This window comes from Manis javanica, chromosome 5, assembly GCF_040802235.1.
Source record: "Manis javanica isolate MJ-LG chromosome 5, MJ_LKY, whole genome shotgun sequence".
NCBI lineage: Eukaryota > Metazoa > Chordata > Mammalia > Pholidota > Manidae > Manis > Manis javanica.
In genome coordinates, this window is record NC_133160.1 from 132,173,554 (window position 1) to 132,192,637 (window position 19,084).

The following is a 19,084-nucleotide window of genomic DNA, read 5'->3' on the forward strand; positions in this document are numbered from 1 at the left end:
CTGATATCGACAAAGCCTCAAATTAAGATACATAGGGAGATCTGGGACTCTATTACCCAGACCAGTTAATAATACTGCTCCTAGGTCTTAACTCCATTAATGTTCACTGAACTGAGTGCAAAATGCAGGCCTCCCCTTGGACATTCTCATAGCCCAGGAAGAATGCGTTTGTGCTGTCTCACCTATATGTCGGCCTCTTGGTTGCATCTCAAAGTTAAACATTTCAACTCAGGATAAGTTGAACTACTCAGTAATGCAGACTCCAGGAGAGGTTCATGATGATAATTGGCATAGCATAGTAGGAGGGGAAAGTGTTCATTACTCTATGAACATCTAAACTTTGGACTGACGTGCAGGTTTTACACTGACCTTGGGAGGACATGGATGTTCTTGGGGTAGGGGTTACCAGAACAAGATGTGGAGAAGCCCTCCCTGCACATTACCCAAACCAGGTCTAACACTGCACCTCACTGTGGCTTCATGATCACCAAGAAGTCTACCCTTGTTGACTTCAAGATGGATTAGACAGATACCCATGGGAATTCAGCTCTCAAAAGGGCTAAAAAGAGAAGGCATCCACCCAGGTTTATTGTCCAAGTTAAAATGGAGCATCTTCGCCTGCTCATGATTTGAGAAAAGTCAAGTGAACTTTTCTTTTGCTGAGACTCTTTTAGAATCTGACCAAGAGGCTGTATCCACATTAATGTGGGTAGTTTTCATGATATTCTTTTTCTTAGATTCTTTGACTCAGGAGAACTAAAGGACGGCTTCTGGGCAATGACCCCTACTTTTGAGGATCTGCGCTTTCTTGGAAAGAAGTGAAAGTTGATTGGGAAGGAAAATACTTCCCCACCCAGAAAGCTGGCTTCCTTTGTACTTATCACACCAGAGGAGATCAGCAACATGGTTCCACTCTTAATTTTGCTATCCCTTACTGGGACATCTTTTGTGTAGATATCCATGAGTCCCTTTATGTTACTAGTTATTATGAAAAAAAGTGAAGAAGTTGGACTCTTCGGCTTGCACAGAGCATCCTGCAAGACAACATACAGATGGCAAGAGTTTGGAGGGCTGTTATGAGGAAAATGGTAACTTGTTCGTCCTCGCCAAGGACTAAAGATATACAAATAGAATGAAATGGGATTTAAATTATACAACACTTAAAAGACTTAGGAGGTTGAGGTGGGACTTTTTAAAAAATGTTTAGTGAAGCTGCCAACCCCACCTTAATAAGGAATATCAATTCACCTAAATGTCTACAGATGTTATTGTCACCTGTAGAATACAAGTCTTTCTCTAGTTCTCATGGTGCCAGTCAGTCCTGACTGTGGTCATGAAACTCTGACACTACATTTGAGAAGCCGTTAGTCTTCCTGTCCATTCAGAGAGCCTGCCTCCAAATTTGTGAAAATCGTAAAGCTGTAAAAGGTCACAGGTCCACTGGGGTGACACACACAAAATCTAGAAGCATGTGGGCCTCCTTCTCTGCCTGGTCCTACTTGGACTCAGGTTGCTGAGCTGAAGCTGTGTGGGTGCCTGGGAAGATGACGGGCTCTCAGGTCTAGAGGAACTGCACTCCAGTGTCAGCCCTATCACTTACTAGCTGAGTAAACTTGGGCAAGTACGTTTTAATAACCTGGAGCCTTTAAATGATAAGAAACAAGCCCATGCCCCTCCTTCATGCAATGGCACCTGTACTCCTCCCCCACTACAGCAATGTCCACCTTGTGCTTTAATCACTGGTCCTTAACTCTACTTCTCCATTCACAATGGGGTCCTGAAAACAGATCTTTCTCATCTTTGACATCGACTAGCATATTAACAATGTTTTACAAGTTTGATGAAGAAGTGAGTAAATGAATGAATACTGTCTAGACTGTAGCATTATTGTGAAAATTAAATGTAATCAAGTTAGTTCCCTTCCTAAAGTCTACAGGCCTAGACTCCTGGGAAAAGGAAGGGATACCTCAAGATACAACTTAATGTGAATTCCTCCATTCCCTCATTTCCTCTCCAGTCTTATATTCTTTAGTTCTTTTAACTAATATTTATCAAAGGCACTGGGCTAAGTCCAAGGAGAACCCCAATAAACAGGGCCTCTCTTTCCCACATGCACTTGGGATAATTTGAGAAAAATTCAAGAGCAATTATGGAGGCCAAAATATCACTTGAAACGGGGATGGCCGCACTGGAACAAAGCCTGGAACAGGGGAAAACCAGCCTTGAAGGCACCTGGACAGGACAGATCTGGGCACGGCCCATAGCGTCCCAGACAGTTGCCTGCCCAGGACAGACTGAGCATGCAGCCGCTCCAGAGAAGTCTGGCTCACTGCCAAGTCAGAGAAGGACGAGCAAAGGCAGGCTAGCCTGGTTGCTCTGTCCCATTTGTTCGGTCAGGGCTCTCAGGGACAGAGAGAGTGACGTGTAAAGCACAGTCCAACTGCATTTGGAAACTGCTTTCCTGTGGCCTTTGGGTGGTGGGGGCGCTCCCGCCTTGCACAGGGTTAGTAAGGTGTGCGGGCAGGAGGGTAGTGGCATTCTATGGATGGGAAGGGTAAGGAGATGTTGATGAGGTTTGACAGGCAGCAAGGCAATCAGAAAAAGCCTCACACACCGGGCATGGCCAGCGAACCGAAGGTGGGTGACCACTGCGAGGAAAGGAGGGGGCACTGACCAGGACTGCCAAAGATGGTGACAGGTGTAGCTGGCACTGCCAAGAGGATCCAGGTCATAGCACCAGTCTTCACGCTTAGAGGAAGAAAGAAGCCTGGTTCTGCCAGGCCATTAGGACGGTGAGGACGCTGGCAAGCAAGTGGGATCTGGGCAGACAGGCTTGAAGTGAAAACAGAAGGGAACAGGTCATCTGGGGCAGCCTTCAGGAGTCCAGGAACCAGGGATCACAATCAATTCAGAGAAAAAGACAAAGTTTGAGTGAGGGAGGGAAGCACTGAATGGTTGAGAGAACACAGCCAAGTGGTAGCATTCTTAGGTGTTTTTTGCAGTGGAAGATTCTTGGGTGATAAGAAGACCCAAGGGGTGGCCCCAAGAACGGGCAGCTTAAGAGGAATAGAGGCAAATATCTTACAGATGAGGGGGTCAAGAAAGCTGGAGGAGTCACTCTAACAACACAGGAGCCCTCAGGGTGAGGCCCACGTCAACAAGGAGAAGAGACATTTCACGTCGCTGGCATGTGGCTTCGGGTCACCAGGAGCAGCGCTCTGTGAAGGAGCCAGTAAGGAAACTAAGGCATGGCAGCCACCAAAACAGCAACAACTGTCACCAAAGATGGAATAACTTTCTGCCCAAACCCACCTGGTGTTGGCAAGGATGGAGTCATAGAAAGGGAAAGATACTTACAGTTGTGGGATACAGGCCTTGTGACAAGTATGGAGAGAGCAACGAAGAAGTCTTTTTATTTTCCAATTCATTTTTTTCTAGTAAGAAAGAGTTGCTAGCCATAAATCTGTAGGCCATAAACCTCCACAAAATGTGTGCTGTCTCCAATAACTGATCTACCCCCTCATCTCCAAGAAACAAACAAACCAGAGAAGTATCTGCTCCTACACTGTAGATCCAGAGTATCCTCGAAGCTTATCTGCAAACCAGGCAACACGGGGGCTGCCTGTCGTGAAAGAAATGCAGTCGACCACATACGCAGAACCAGATGGCATCTATCACATCAGCTGATCGTTGTGATTATTACTATTTTCCATAATTGCCCTTCTGGGATCTGCTTTACATGCATCATGCTAAGTACTTGTAATTAGCCAATGAAAGATTCAGAGCTAAGCTAGTTTAAAAAAAGAAAAAACTGAGGCCAATAGGATGGAATATATATAGCAATTCCATCTCAAATGCTAAGTACTTTCAGTCAAAGAGACTTTATCTAGAGATGCCTTTTATTAAAATCAGATGGGATATGTTCACTTTTGTTGTGGCATTCAGACATATTGGACAACTCTACAAATATGCCATTAAAAAATAAAAAGGAAGCCTACCAGTTAAGTAATTCTGATAAATCACGAGGCACAGTCTTAGCAGTAGGTTCCTTGCCAGGAAGAGTCCTTGAGAATGCCAGCCTTCATTGTGGTGATCTAGAAGGAAAGAGCTTTGAAAACAGGCCTTTTTCCCCCTTGAGATTTCACTGTCAGGATCCATAAAAGAATTCAAATGAATCAAAAGGCCCATGTGCACTGGCTGGTTAACTAGGACAGGCTCAACCTTGAGTTCAGAGAACTTTCTAATGCATTCCACCTGCTTCTCCAAAGAACAAAGTTTACCGGACAGAGTGACTGCGAAGCAGTCTGGCTTCCAAAGGGAAAGATAATCACATGGTAGCCAAAATGGCATATCATGGAAGTCCAACTCAACACTGGAAGCATTGTCACTCTTAATAAATTGTCTCATGCCCAAGATACTGAATTTCTTCCTTTTTCTTTTTGCTCAGGCCTTGAAGCACTTTATTACCTGGTCCCCCTGACCCCCACCTACACCTGGCATGATAGGTTCTCTTGGCTTCAGCAGGACGAACATTTCCTTGCCATGTCCTTCCTCTCCTCCCACACACACCTTCCTCGCTGCCACACGTGGGCTGTAATCCCCCTGCCTTCGCCCAAGCTGCTGCCCTGCCTGGAATTGTTTGCCCTTCTCACCATCTCTCCAAATCCTTCAAGGTCCAGTTCGTGTTCCATTCTCCACAAAATCGTCCCAAGGTGCCAGCCAACACCAATCTTTTCCTTTCCTGATCATCCCTTCCACTTAATGTCAAACTAGGGATAGAATTGCACTGTGCTTGGACTTGAAGATTCTGAGGCTACCTCTGAGCTCAAGGGCACCAGAGCCTTTTAGCAATGGCTGTGAGAATGGTGTGGGAGAGAACAGAGCAGCGTGTTTAGTATTTGCTAACCCTGGACTAGAGCATCCATCTTGACAGTGGTTTGTCTTGGAGCTTAATTTTACATTTCCTCATATTATCAAACTGTATTTAGTCCCACTTCTTATGGCTGTTCTGATAAGATGTATAGATTTTAAAGGGATAGACTTTTGAAGTTTAGAGACAATAACTACGCAAGATGTCAGAGAGTCATAACTGATCCTTCTGCAGGGCCCCTCAAGTTGGGCTTCCCTTCTTGGGGCTGGTTCCACAGGCCTCAAAAAGATAATTTCATGTACCCAGGAGGGATGGATTTCCTGGTGTGTTTGCTCATGAATACACATAGAAATCTACACATATGTATATGTGTCCTATACATATATGCCCACTGTATAAACCAGATCACTGATTCACATGCAGCTGTGGCTGTGCAATCCATCAGCAAGTTCTCAGCCTCTCTGTTCCTTGGTCTTCCCATGGGTAAACACAAACAGAAATAGGACCTGACTTACAGGGTTGTTTTAGAAAGTGCTTAGAACAATGAATAGCACCCACTAGGCACTTATTCACTGTTAATTATTATTTATATCTTTCCACCAGCACATCAAAAATATTTCCATAATAATGCAATAGCTCAAATAGAATAATAAAGCCCATACTGAATTTTTAAGCCTCTAAGGATTATGCTATAATCAGGAATATCAAGATGTCTCACTTGAGATGCCCAATTGTGTGACACACATCTTGTTTTTTCTCTTCTTTTTTACACCATACCTGGGAGCCAACTCCACTCCTGATACTCCTGGTTCATTTCTTATTCTTAAGTTTTATTTCCCAGACCATATAGGCAGGTGACTGAGGATCTGTGAATAGAACAGATGAAGCACCACAGCCTCTAGGCCTTTGGATGAAGCTTTTTGCAGTCACTTCCTGCAAATTCTTTTCCCCTACAGCCCACCCCTCTTTCCCCAAAAAGTACTGTCTGGGGTAACGCCCTCCCGAGTTGGACTTGATGCCCTTGGAAAAAGGTGAGGCATGACTGACACACAGGGAAGGCAGGCAACTGTGAAGACAGCTGGAGGTGAGGCCTTCTAGGTGATTCATCAGGTAGGCAGACTCACCCTGCCCCTCCTCCAGTCCCAGGGGACACCCTGTCTTATGAAGGAGAAGTCTCTGGTTTGCTGATCTTTCTCAGTAATGTATCAAATTGGTGGCCTGGTATTTTTCCCTAAAAAATTTACCAGTGAGAGCTTTTGTGGTCTTTTTTGCTGTTGCTATTAATAATAAAGGAGTAGTCAAAGCTACCTTAGTTTCTATTGGATAAAAACATGAATGGGTGTGCTTGTTTTTTTTAAGCCTCCAACTCTTTTCAAAGTGCCCCCAGTTCCCAGGTGGGGAAGGTAGTTCAGAGCAGTGGCGGGGAGAGAGGCCAGCTCTCCTGAAGCAAAGAATCCAGAGCCTGCCCTGTGCCCCTTACCTTGATTAGAATTTCTCCTCCTTCCCTTCCTGGTTGTTTTACAAGGTACTGAATGGCTGCACCCAATGTCAAGGCCAAGAGATTGAAATCAAGAGGTTCCTTCTGTCCCCCTCTTCCAGCTCCCTCCCCTGGACAGAGGACAGACAGGCGGAAAGCCTTTGGAGAAGTGCAGTGCCAGAAGGTGTGGAACCAAAGTATTTTAGTATCAGTAGAGGAGGGATACAGAATAAGGGAAGAAATAGGAATTTCAACTTGTTTTTCCTTAAAGGGAAAAAATAGCTCTCCGGGCAAACAGGCCATCCTGGGAGGGAGAAGCCACAATTTCCCCAGGTAGCACATTCAAGAGGGTGAATAAATTGTCCAGAGATGCTGGATAGGGGCCACAGAAATACACACTGTTTAAATACAGTGATGGGAGTTGTTTACAATCTTCTCAAGGATGCCAAAGGGTTTAACAGTCAGTGCTAATAGCTCCCAGCTGCTACCGTGTGGCCAGCTGAGTGGTAGCGTTCCTGTCTTCCTGCTAGAAAAGCTGAAGCAACACAAGTGACTTGCTCAGGGTCAACACCAAGCTTGGGACAGAAATAAATTCTGACTCCTCCCTCCCACCTCTAACCAGCAGCTGGTGCCACCTTATTACTGTACTATCATTTGAATCTGAATCATTTAATTGCTCCTAATTGCAGGCCCTCAGTGACCTGTAACCCCCATGTGACTAACTGCAAGGCAAGCAAGGTAGAAATGACTGAAATTTTTACAAAACTCTGGGAATTTAAAAGCTGGGAGCAGGTGGGGGTAGGGAAAAAGTGTTTGAAAACTTGGCTTGGAAGCTGCTGACAAGTACCATGTTTAGGTATTTTAAAAATGAACTTTAAGTGTCACCGCCAATGTATTATATTGGAACAGTGAGGCACTTGGGATTCAAATGGTTGTCATTCAAAAAGGTATGTGGGGGTAAATCTCAGATATTTTCCAAGCAGTCTATCTTCACACTCCTCCTTTTTATGTCCATTAAATCACTGTCTCATTTCAGTGTTTAAACTTCCTTTTTAAGCTCTTTTGTACAGAGCTCTTGGGAGGTGGTGGTACTAGGGGGCCCGGGAAGCAACCAGCCATATACATTCAGATCTGGCCATGGGGCTGGACACATGCTGGGCTCAGGAAAGAAAGTAAATTCCACAGGGCAAATTGCTCTAATTCATTTGTCCACACAGAGACGCCACCTACCTGCCCTCAGGTATTCAGGTAAACGACAGGTGGGCGGAACCTACTGACTGTTTCAATAGCTGAGGTCCCAGCAATGTTTTATCTGTCGGGGCTCCAGTGATGTCACACATTTCCTGCTCTCAACCAATCAGTGCCCTTCTTCCTCTAGGCACCTGTACACCAAGGTTAAGGCTGGTCACTGCACCAGCAGCCCTGGGAGCTGCTGGATTCTCCACAAGCATGAGAGCGGCTGGGTCAGTGCTGCTTTGAGAGCCCCAGACGGACACTTGAAAAGGTGAGTTGAAACCCTCCGTTTTCCTCCTTTGGCATTTAGGCGCCTGGCCCCTGAGGGAGCTGAATGAGGGGAAAACGCAAGCTGAATGGCGGAGCCCTGGGTGTGTGCCCCAGTGGGAGAAACCCTTTTGGGAGGGAAGAGTAGAGAAAAATGCCTTTGACATTTTGGTTGCACAGGAAAGTTCTCTTTCTCCTGGGCCAGATACTTAATCCTTTTTGTTCCTCTTCATCATTAATCCAGCCTCTGCTCGTCTGGGAAGTTGATCTGATTTTTTTGAAACCCTGGAGTAGAGTGGAATGGAGACTTTTTTGAAACTTAACTCAAAGGTACAGACCTGTTCTGCCCATTCCCTATGGTTGGGAGGCTAGCACCGACTGAATCCAGAGTCGCCTTATTTTTGCCTTAGACCTTACTTTCTGTGTTCATCTCCTAAGAGGCAATTTCCAGCTAAACCTGGGAGACAGGTGGATTCTCCTCCCTACCCAAGTCTGTTCCTCAGACAGGTAAATTCTGCTGCCCTGCTCAGAAGCCCTCCACTCCAGTTTTCCTCCCTCTTCTTTCAAAAAGTCTGCTGTTTTCTTTGTTCCCTGTTAAACACTCTTTTCAAAACCACTCTGCAGTCTGGATTAGAATTGTTTACACTCGGACCAGGAGTGGCTGCTGGCTGACTTTCAGATAGAGTAATTTCCTCAGGGCTCACAAGAGTGTAACTTCAGGTCTGATTTTCAATCATTATGTACTCTTTTGTTTTCTCTTTTTTTCTTTTAATAGCAAATAATACCAAGGAGATTGTTCTGCCAGGACCTGACTTTTTTTTGTTTTTTAATAATTTTAGCTCTAGGGTCTATTTTCATTTTCTTAATCCTGATCACACAGCCTGCACTACTTCTGTTCTTGACAGCCCAATAACCACATTCTGCCCCCCGTGCAGTTGTTAAGAGTGAGGAAAATAAATCATCTCCAAACTCATTTCCCTACTGGGATGAGCTGCAAAACTGAGGGAGAGAAATCAACAGTTCAGGCAGGCACTTTGTTCTGGATTCCTTCAATCAGCTGTTTTCTGAGACTTCAGTTAGTAAATATGGTTGGGAGGAAATTTTTGCAGGGAATTACGCTCATATTCATCCACCCAGAAATTCAAAGTGCCTATCAATTCTCTGAAAGTATAAATTGAAACAAGCTGAGAAAATTTTTGTCTCAGACAGTTGCTGCTCACCACTGAGAATCTGCCCTGGTCTTATTACCAATTTCTCTCTTAATCCTTGGAGGTTTGCATTGTTCTGTAACTGACCTTTGTGTCTGTTCTTTTCCTGAGAGGTGTGCTTCGGTTGGTGGCTGCTGTTCGTCCCTTACTAGTGTTCTCACTTGATTAAGAGTTGTGTCAGTGAAGGAGAGAAAAAGATCTCTTAGATCTGAATTTTCTGGATAAAAATGTGTCTGTAAAGTCACAAACCTCCCCCACAAGAGTGCATTCCCTCTGGTGTGCCCTGGTTCACTAGTTCTTTGCACAGTAGTTCATTTTTGGCTAAACAGATCAGTTCTTCACTATGTATGAGGGTCCCTGGCTATTAATGGAGCACAACTGGGGATACTCTACTATGCCCCCAGCTAAAAGAAAGGAAAAAAAAAGACAGAACCTGGAATTCAGAGTCAGGTTATCTGCTGGTCTCCTGGATAGTTTGCACACGAGTATTGTTCAAAGGGTGAAAAGATCCGCATGGGTTCCCTTCCCCATCCCTTGGCTCAGGTGGCAATAATGCCTGACTGAAAAATGGAGTCTCTTCCATTTACAATCTTGAGCAAGTGATTTATCTGCTCTGACCCTCAGTTTCTGCATCAGTCAAATGGGACATAATAATTCCTATGATTTAAAGCAGTCTGAGAAGTAAGTGGGGGAACTTATGGACAGTGTCAAGCAGCCAGGCTCTGTGCCAAGTGGGTGCCACATAAAAGCTGGTCCACCCCTCTTGAGAGGATTTTCTTGTACTGCTTGGAGGAGATAGTCTGACCCTGATGGTCAGACCCAGACAAAGATCTTCTGTGGCTGCAATTGTTAGGAACCCTGATAGCTCTTGTTATTATTAATTGTAAGTAATTAACTCCAATATTAACAGTTTGGAGAAAGAAAATGAGCAGGAGACAGGAGAATGCTTATATTATATCATTAAACAAGCCAGTCAGATTGGCCTCACCTGCCTCCCAGGCCATGGCCACCACTGCTACTCCCGCCTTTCCCACCTCAAAGCTCTCATCCACAGAGACCCACAAAATATGGGCCTCCACGGGCCTTGGGGGGAAATGTCCTGTTGTCATTTGCTGTAATCTGACTTGGCAGGCAACCTTTCTGCTTTCAGTTGTGCTATCTCAAGGGCAGACTGGCTGCTTGTTTTCCTCCAATCTTGCAGATAAACACCCCTTGCCACAGCCTGGCAGCTGCTGTGCAGGGCACTGGAAGGAGGAAGCAGCTGGCTTGGAGTCTGCCCTGTACTGTGGAGGGGCTTGTGGATCCCGGATATGGCTGCACCCTTAGTGGAGTACCCTGTGCTCTTCAGTGACCTTGAGTCATTGTATGAGCAGGAGTGTCCCCAGGCTCCCAGGATCTTCTCCAGGTCTCAGCCTGTCCTGCAAAGATAGGGTGAGTTTTCATCACTCAAGAGCAAGGTAACTGCCTAGTGGATTGAGGACAGGGGTTTATACCCTTGAACCTACTTCATAAACTTGAATCCTGGGGCAGAACCTCAATGTCCCTGCCCATCAGTTTCCTTGATTACCCTTTTCCAAGAAAGCGTGCTAAAATAGTGTACTTCACAGCCCCTGTGGTCCTTTACCAAGCTAGATGGCTGCAGACATGGGGGGTAGGTCAGGCTGACTGTAGGGGAGGGGGCAGTGCTACACTAGGAAATATTTGTCGAATGTATTTAATTTTAGGTGGAACAGAGGTACTGCCTTAGAATAGCAGGCCGGTCACTGGTATCGGGCTGTCTGGGTTCAAAACCCAGCTCCACGTGGTACTAGCCATGTAACCTGGAATAATTTATTTAACCCCGTTTACCTCAGCTACAAAATAGGCTTATTGTGAAGAACATATGAGTTGAAATATATAAAAAGCTTAAAATAATACCTGGCACAATGTGAGCTATTACTAGTATTATTTTCTTGAAAGGAAGGCATAGTGGGTAGAATCAGATCTGAGTTCAAAGCCAGGTTCTGCCATGTAATTACTGGGCTGAAAAAGTTTCTTAATAACTCTTTGTCTCAGCTTCATCATCTGGAAAATGGAATACCTCTCAAACCTGGTGCTGTTGGGAGGAATAATTGAAAAGTTTCATGCAAAGTGCCTGGTGTATGGTAACAGCTCAATAAATGTTAACTCCTGTTATATTATTATGGTGAACAATTACATTGGTACAATTAGACTTCTTAGGTCATGCTACTGTTTGGATATAATAATGATGGAAACAGTAGTAAGTTGAGGGCCAGAGACTCTCTGAGCAAAACAGATTTTCTAAAAGATCCCCAAAGGCTAAGAAGGAAAACCTGTTAACACAGATTATCTTGTTTATCTTGGAATTCCAGGGCAGAGTAGCTGCCAGTTGAAATGCCTGGACTTTTGCAGACCCATGGGCAGTCAGATTCTGTGCTGTAAATAAACAGTGAATTCCTCTGGAGTAGTGATTCCTCAGTTCCTGACTCAGTGTCTCCTTTTTAGATTCGAATTCCTCACTTGAAGTGGAGAAATAGGGTCTGCTGGGATCTTGACTATGTGAAAGGACATTCTGGAAGTTGCTGCCAAATGAGGTCACATGAGGGAGGCTGTAAAGCGTGTGCTCCTCATTGCCTCAGTATGCGTGGACTTCCTGGTAGTATAGAACTATTCCTGATATTTATGGGCTGGCATCACACAGACTCACTTTTATGTGGGTGGCAAATTTATTATCCTCTGACAGGGCTTTTCAAAACTATTTGGAAGGAAGACTACATCACTCTTCCTGGGTTAAAGGGATTTAACTCCCTACTATCCCCAAATAATAAGGGTCAACATGAAAAACATAAAAGTTGCCAGTATAAAAATTGCCTAAACTGAAATCAGGGACAGAATGTGTTGGTTGTCTCCTGTAAACCTCTTACATTCATCCTTTCCTCTTATTTTGTTCTAAGTGACACAAAGATGCCACAGTGAACAACTGCTTAGTTACAGACTCATTTCCGATCAATACAAGGAAGAACTTGCTAAGAATTCGAGTTGTCCAAAACTCCAGTAGGTTGCCTTTTGGGGCACTGAGATCCCTGTCACTGACAGTAATTGTTTTCTGGTATATAGAATGCCTGGTATGTGTTGTTGAATGAACGAATGAATACCAAGAGGATTTGTATTTCGTTTGCAGAGAATACACTATCTGTAAAATGAAGATTATATCACTGATCCCATAGGATCAGTTTAAAGATTAAGCAAGAAAATAGATGCAAAGTACCTTGCAAAGTATCTGGCATCTAGTGAACTGCTAATTAAATAGCATGATGATTATGCTTCACTTTATATTCTATTCTAAAAAGGAGGGGGCAGAAGGGATGACTGCTTCAGGCAGAGGGTAGACAAAATGACTTCCAAATTTGAGATCTGCAGGTTTACAGTAGTCTCTTTATTTCTCTTCTCATCACCCCTGCCCTTTTTCCTCTGCCTAATAGAACTTCTGCCCTCTACCCTCAGGAGCCATACTCCTGGCTGGTGAACTGATTAATATACTTCTAACAGTGGCGGGACGGTCTGTCCCAATTAACCAGGGACTTTTTTTTTACATCCCAATTTGTGACTTGGAATGTGTAGGTTTAAATTCCACCATTGTTTTCCAGTGACTCTCATTTGCTTCTTATGTTTGATGCATTTGTCATCGGTGCTTTTGTCAAAAGACTTCGCCACGAGTACAGTGGAAACTCTCCAAGAATCTTCTTTAATAGCCTCTTGGCACTGCACACCATGATGTTGAGGTCAAAATATGTCATTGCTGTGTGTGGAGGTGATTTGCATAACTTGCTTGTGACTGCTTTTGTCAGTCACGTGACCCCCTTTGAGCAGGAGGCTGCATGTGTGGACTCCTGCCTACTCACGGTCGTATGTGACTCACTTCGTGTTTTCAAACTCCTCATTAAGTCTTTTTGTTGTACTTCATCTTCTATGATACACACAGACTCATCTATTCTCTCTGGGCTCCTTTGCTCCCATGGAGCCCTAGCAAATTTGGCTTAACAGTCATTGTGGAAGACATCCATATTCTAACTTAATAATGGATTAAAAGAAAAGTATTATGCTTTTATACCAGGGCAGAACTGCTATCCCTAAGTAGGGAGCAGTCTCAATGGATACCACCTCAAGATACGAGGGATTTCCATATCCCTAAGCCACGTAGGGAAGTGTTGGAGTGGATCGCTGGGAATGTTTACCCCATTCAGGGGAATACCCTTAGACTGGTCCCCTGTGCTAGTTTCAAGAGCTGCTATAACAAATTAACATAGACTTGGTGACTCAATACAACACAAATTTATTCTGTCATAGTTCTGGAGGCCAGAGTTCAAAATCAAGGTGTTGGCAAGGCGGTGCCTCCTCTGAAGCGTCCAGGAGAGAATCCTCCCTTGCCTCATCCCGCTTCTGATGCCTCCAGGCATTCCTTGGCTTGTGGCTGTATAACTCTAATCTCTGCCTCTGTCTTTGCTTCTGTGTCTGCATCTCCTCTTCCTTTTTCTCTTATAAAGACACTTGTGATTAGATTTAGGGTGAATTTGATAGTCCAGGATGATCTCATCTCAAGATTTTTAACTTAATTACATCTTCAAAGATCATTTTTCTAATAAGGTTACTTTCACCGGTTTTGGGGTTAGAAAGCAGATATCTCTTTTTGGGGGGCATCATTCTACACCCCACAGCTGATATCTGTACACAGATGCCCCTCCTATTACTTATGGAGAGATTCCCTGTTCACATGAAGGCTGGACGAGATACAGGCAAGCAGAGTTAGAATTGGCTGCCTTCACCACTACCGTTATTTATTTCTATGATCAAGGCACAATAGTGTTTTATATCCTGCAGTCCTGCTGAGTTATTTCAGTCAGGTAGCATGATGTGTCTATAAAAGCAAATCAGGTCACTTTAGTAGACAAATAGTGTCCTGAATAAGGAAGCAATCACTCCACCGGACCCTTAGCCCATCAAGCCACAACTGGACAAGCATCCACTTCCAGGTGCCATGTTTCCAGAGGGATCTTAACAAACTGGACGGCATCCTGGATGGACCCTTTACCCTCACTGGACCCCCCAGGAAAACAACTGGGAGAATAAGAGACAAAAATGAAAACAAGACAGAAACCACCAATGTTGTCTTTAATTTTGGGGGCTGTCATGTTTTGAGGGAGAATGTACACTGAAAGACAGAACAAGGGCCAAAGGTCAAAATAAGGAGAGGGAAGCATTCAGCTATTGTAAAGCTGATGGTCTCTGCACCATTGGAGGCATTTCAAACAGACACTGGTTGGTCATCCATCCCTCAGGGATGTTGTAAGAAGAATTCCTGCCCCTGGTGAAAATCTAAGATCCTTACCCAGTTCAAAATCCTGTGACCTCTAAATAAATAATTTCTCAAGTACATACAAATGATCATGTGAGAACACCAAGTACCAGTGAGTTTGTTCTTCCTTGATTAAGGAATTTGCTCAGATTCTTCCCTTCACCTGGATTTCTCCCCATTTATCCAAATACCATTCATCTTTGATAATCACCTTGAGGACCATCTATTTCTTGACAGTGCTTGGCCACACTACACTGATCTCCTGTCCCTCTTCCTCCAAAGCTTGTCCCTGGCTCCTTTTTGGGGGACCATACTCACTGTGTACTCTTTTGAAGTGTTTTAACATTTTTTTCCTCTATGTTAGCTCCATTTTCCTAATTAGGCTTGAACTCACTGAAGATGACATCAATTCCCTATGGGAACTTACAGAATTTGAGACAAATGCCAAGCATGTAATAGGTGTTCACTGAACTCCTGTAGAATTTAAACATGGTAGAACATAAGAATTAGACTATCTTCCTTCATCTTATCTTTTCCTCCATAAATCTTGGTTGTCTGTTAAAAAAAAAACATAAACATTTCCTGAATATGTTTTTCCACTGTGGGTGGGAGGGAGAATGCCAGCTTCCTTCTTTCCCATAATTCTCTGATGTTAGGTCTTCTCAGGATCCTTTGGCAACTATGTGCATGGACAGAAAATGGTGTAGCCAAAAAATATTTGGGGCACCACAAATTGCCGGCCTTCAATTTGTTGTTGGTAGAGGGTATGCTCCATTTCTCATGGTGATAGACCAGGAAAGAGAAGGGCACCTTTTCTGGGGCAGAGTTCTCACGTACAAACCCAAGGGTGAAAGGTGTGCAAGGACACCGGCTGGAGGAAGCAGCAAATCACCCCTGAGAGAGGCTTTGCTTCCGAAAGACCTTCCCTGGCTTCTAACTCTTGTTATCTAGTTGGCTGCCACTTGGGACTCTCTTCACCAAATTGCTTCCTCTGTTTTTCACACTTTCTGAACATCTATGTTCTCAGTTACTGACTCCAGATGTATTGCATTCTCCCCTTTTAGTTTGATTCTCCTTTAATTTCCTGACCATATTTCAACCTCTTTAAAAACCACTTATATGTATTTTTTCCTGTCTTTTCTAGTGTTGGCGACACTCTGCAGGCTAGTGTCTTTCACAGGCTGCATTAATGAATTGCTTGCTCCCTCTTGGAGTCATTGCCTTAGATATTAAGTAGGAGCAGAGCTGGCCCTGACCTTTCAGCCCATGAGCACCTGCCTGCTTTCTGCTCCCTCTCCTCCTCTGCAATGTATGTGGCACCCCTGCCTCCCCAGTTCCTGCTTCCAGCCCATGCTCACAGTTCCAAGACAGTTTTGACCCCATGTGTGGCTATGTTTATTCAGGTCACTAAAGCTCCTAATTCTTCCCAGTTATATATGTGTCTGTAAGCTAAGGAGCAGCTCATAGAGTATTTGTCCTTCCTCTGAGGTACTTTAGTTCACAATTGGCATTTACAAAAGAATGGATGGCACTTTGTCGATACCTCCAAGTCTCACACAGTTATCTATCATTTAAAATATAATTGTAAATTTACTTTGTTTAATAGAGGAAGATAGAGTTGGCCCTACCTTTGGCAATTGATTTTCCCTCCAATGATATAATTTCAGAGTTCCAGCCTGGGCCAGGGCTGACAAACATGCCTCCTGGATACTTATTTTACAACGAGAGGTGAGGCCAGCAGCATGAACAGTTCCCTGGCACTGATCCTTTCAGTTCTTCTGTGGGTGTACTTCTGGTCTTCATGGCCCAGGATGGCATCCTGTGACTGTGATCCCTGCACTGAGGTGTTGCCTCAATGGCCAGTTTAAAACCAGCTCTGCAACCATTCTGCCCTATGTAGCTTCATCCAAGTATTAAAGCATCATCAACAAAAACCTCAAGCTGTCATCTACATTGTGAAAAGTTACCTAGGAAATTATCTTGCATAGGGGTTCTTAGTCTTCGTGTGTTTGAGATACACTGTAAAACATTAGGGTTGATTGAAGGGACTAACAGGTTTTGAGCAATATTAAATAAGTCAGCAAAACTTAGGAAGCAAATACGGAGCGCCCACACTGTTGATGCTGTCACAGTCCATATGGTGTCCTTGCTGGAGAGACTGTTTCCGTCCCTTGGTTGATCTCTTATATACACACGAAACAAAGCTCTTTCAGGGTCAACCATTTTGTGATCATTTTGGGATCTGGCTTCAGATTACCTTTCTATCTTTCCCCTCATCTGTAGCAAGTTTCCCATCTTGCCTCATGAATCCTTTAGCAAACTGGTCACTGCATGGCCCAAGGCGACTAGGACACCTCCTTGGACACCTTCCTCTTTGGGTGCTGTGCACCTTTTCTTCCTGGGAGCATCTGGAGCTGCAAGGCTTGCAGCTCACCCCATTGCCCTCCATCCGCTGCCTTTGGCCTGTCGCTTTTTTAACTTTTCCATTTATTAGTGACTTTCAGCAACAGTTAATCAGTGCTTGTGCTCTGGCTGGAAAAATTATCTCTGATTTGCCCTTTCTGACTTCCATTCCTCTTTTCTTATATTATTATGTCAGTATACTCTAGAACAACACTATTTATGCACATGCAGGAATGTGAAATTGTCAGGGCAGCATGCCAAGTGATGCCCTGAAAGAAAGGTGTGCCCATCGCCTTTCTAGTGGACTGTATGGTTTGTCTTGGTAAGTACACCAGGTAACTGTTTCCTGTAAAGCCGGTAGCCATATAAAGGAGAGTCAGTGGGCCAGGAGCACACCAGAGACCCCATTGTTCAGGTGGGTTATCGCATGCAGAAACGTTTCTGCTCTGAAACAGCCTGTATCCAAAGGCTGTTCTTAAGTCTACTGCATTTCGGTGTAGGTAACAGTACACACAGAGCCTCTAATGACCCTCTTGGTTGCAGACAGTGAGGAATCGCTTTTGCCCTGGAATACTTCTTTGTTGTGAGCCACAGAAGTTCAGAATTTGAAAATTAGGTAGAGAACGTCGGCACAGGTTTCAGGCAAGACCATAAACTGGTGGGAAAGGATCAAGGATTAAGGAGAGAGATGGAAATTTTATTTTTCCTGGCACTTCTCACCACTGCACTGGGGGGATGCTCATGTCTCTAAAGCCACCTTGGGCTTCTATTCTGCCCCAAATCAGAGCAGAAGGATAAAGTGGTTGTTAAGTCACAATAGGGTGGCACCGAGGCAGTGTAAATCTCCATCCTGCCCCTCCATCCCTCCACCCATGCCCTCAAGAAGGGGATGTCTCCCTGTTCTTGCTAACTCTGCTTCAGACAAGCTGTACCTCTGCTCACCTCAGCCAGGACCACAGTGCTGATGCTGATGCACGAGTAACAGAAAGGGACTCGAAGCCCACAGGCCCTCTTGCTCACTTTTGGTGGACAAAATACCTTACCTTGTAGTCATTAGTGGTTTTTGATAATCCTTAGTTCTTCAGCAAGACACATATATATCTAAAAACATACAGCATACATGTTTCTAAGATGTAAACTGGAAATGAGACATCAGGTAAATGATATTAATCATATTTTTTAAAGCAAGTGAAATGGTTAGGAGCAGAAAGTAGTCAGTACCTCCTTCCTGTTTCTTTTATGGTCTGACTGGCAAGTGACTTACAGGCCACACTTCAGTTTCTTCATCTGTTAACTGAAAAAATATAAAAATCCTGGAGATTTGTGTGGTTTAAGTAAGATAATATATATAAGGCCCCTAGCACAGTGCTGGGCACATGGTAAATGCTCAAAAAACTTAGAAAGCTAAAAGGATTTCCCCAAACAGCCAATCACCCAGAACAAAACAACACTCCTCCAGTTTATAGCACAGAAGCATGGAACTCTATTACTGAAAAGGACTTCACAGTATCTACTCTGGAGTTTGCTTTTTTTGTTTTTCTTAAGCCAGGTTCTGGGAACAGATTATAAGGCACTGATATGTCAAAGAAATAAAAGTGGAGCTGGGACTGGGTGGGGTGGAAAACTGGGCCCAGCTCCAGCATCCTCCATCTTTCCCTCCCCTGGAGGACCCCGAGGCATCTGACACCTTCCAGAACCCAGTCCGAAAACCAGAAATCTGGTTCAGCTCCACCATGTCACCAATAAAGGAGTGGCCCAGACATGTGGAGTTGTTTTTTTCAGTGGTGCAACCAGAGCCACAACCTGCATTCTTATCACTTCCCAGCATAGCACAGTGAGAAAGAGACAGGACCAAGATATGTGGGAGTATTTGACAAAACTCTTACAGAGGATCTTTAAAGTATCTAGAGCTTCAATTCAAAATATGTGAGCTTCTTTTTTTCCCCCCTGTCGTAGATGATAAGCTTTTGGGTGGCCCATCCATTTTCATGTTTATTTTTCATCTGTTTTTCATGCCATTTAAAGCACTTCCTGTGTATTTCCAGTACCTTCTATCAGCCTTGAGGACAAATAGCAGCTGTGTAGGTTTTCATGAAACGGGGCTAGAAACAGCTTCACCCCGTCCTGTACCCTCTCTACCTTAGATTTCTGTGGTCTCTTGATGCGACATTAAATGTTATGATTTCCAAATGTTTGTACATACAGGGCATTTTACTTCAACCTCTTGACCACAGTGTTCTTTCAGGCATATTAGCACAGTACAAAAATGTAAA

At 44.1% G+C, this 19,084-nt stretch overlaps 1 protein-coding gene across 8 annotated transcripts in view; it reads left to right on the forward strand.

Moving 5' to 3' along the window:
* Window positions 1-19,084, forward strand: part of LNX1 (ligand of numb-protein X 1) — a 160,666-nt gene that overhangs the window by 47,171 nt on the left and 94,411 nt on the right. For 5 of the 8 annotated variants that reach the window (XM_073237617.1, XM_073237612.1, XM_073237613.1 and 2 more), the window contains one exon: window positions 7,726-7,851. The gene's annotated coding sequence lies outside the window, so the exon portion shown is untranslated. Of the gene's footprint in view, window positions 1-7,725; window positions 7,852-8,091; window positions 8,178-8,335; window positions 8,355-8,401; window positions 10,487-19,084 lie in introns of those variants that run through there. The other 3 variants (XM_073237615.1, XM_073237616.1, XM_017670142.3) reach the window with 3 other exon arrangements.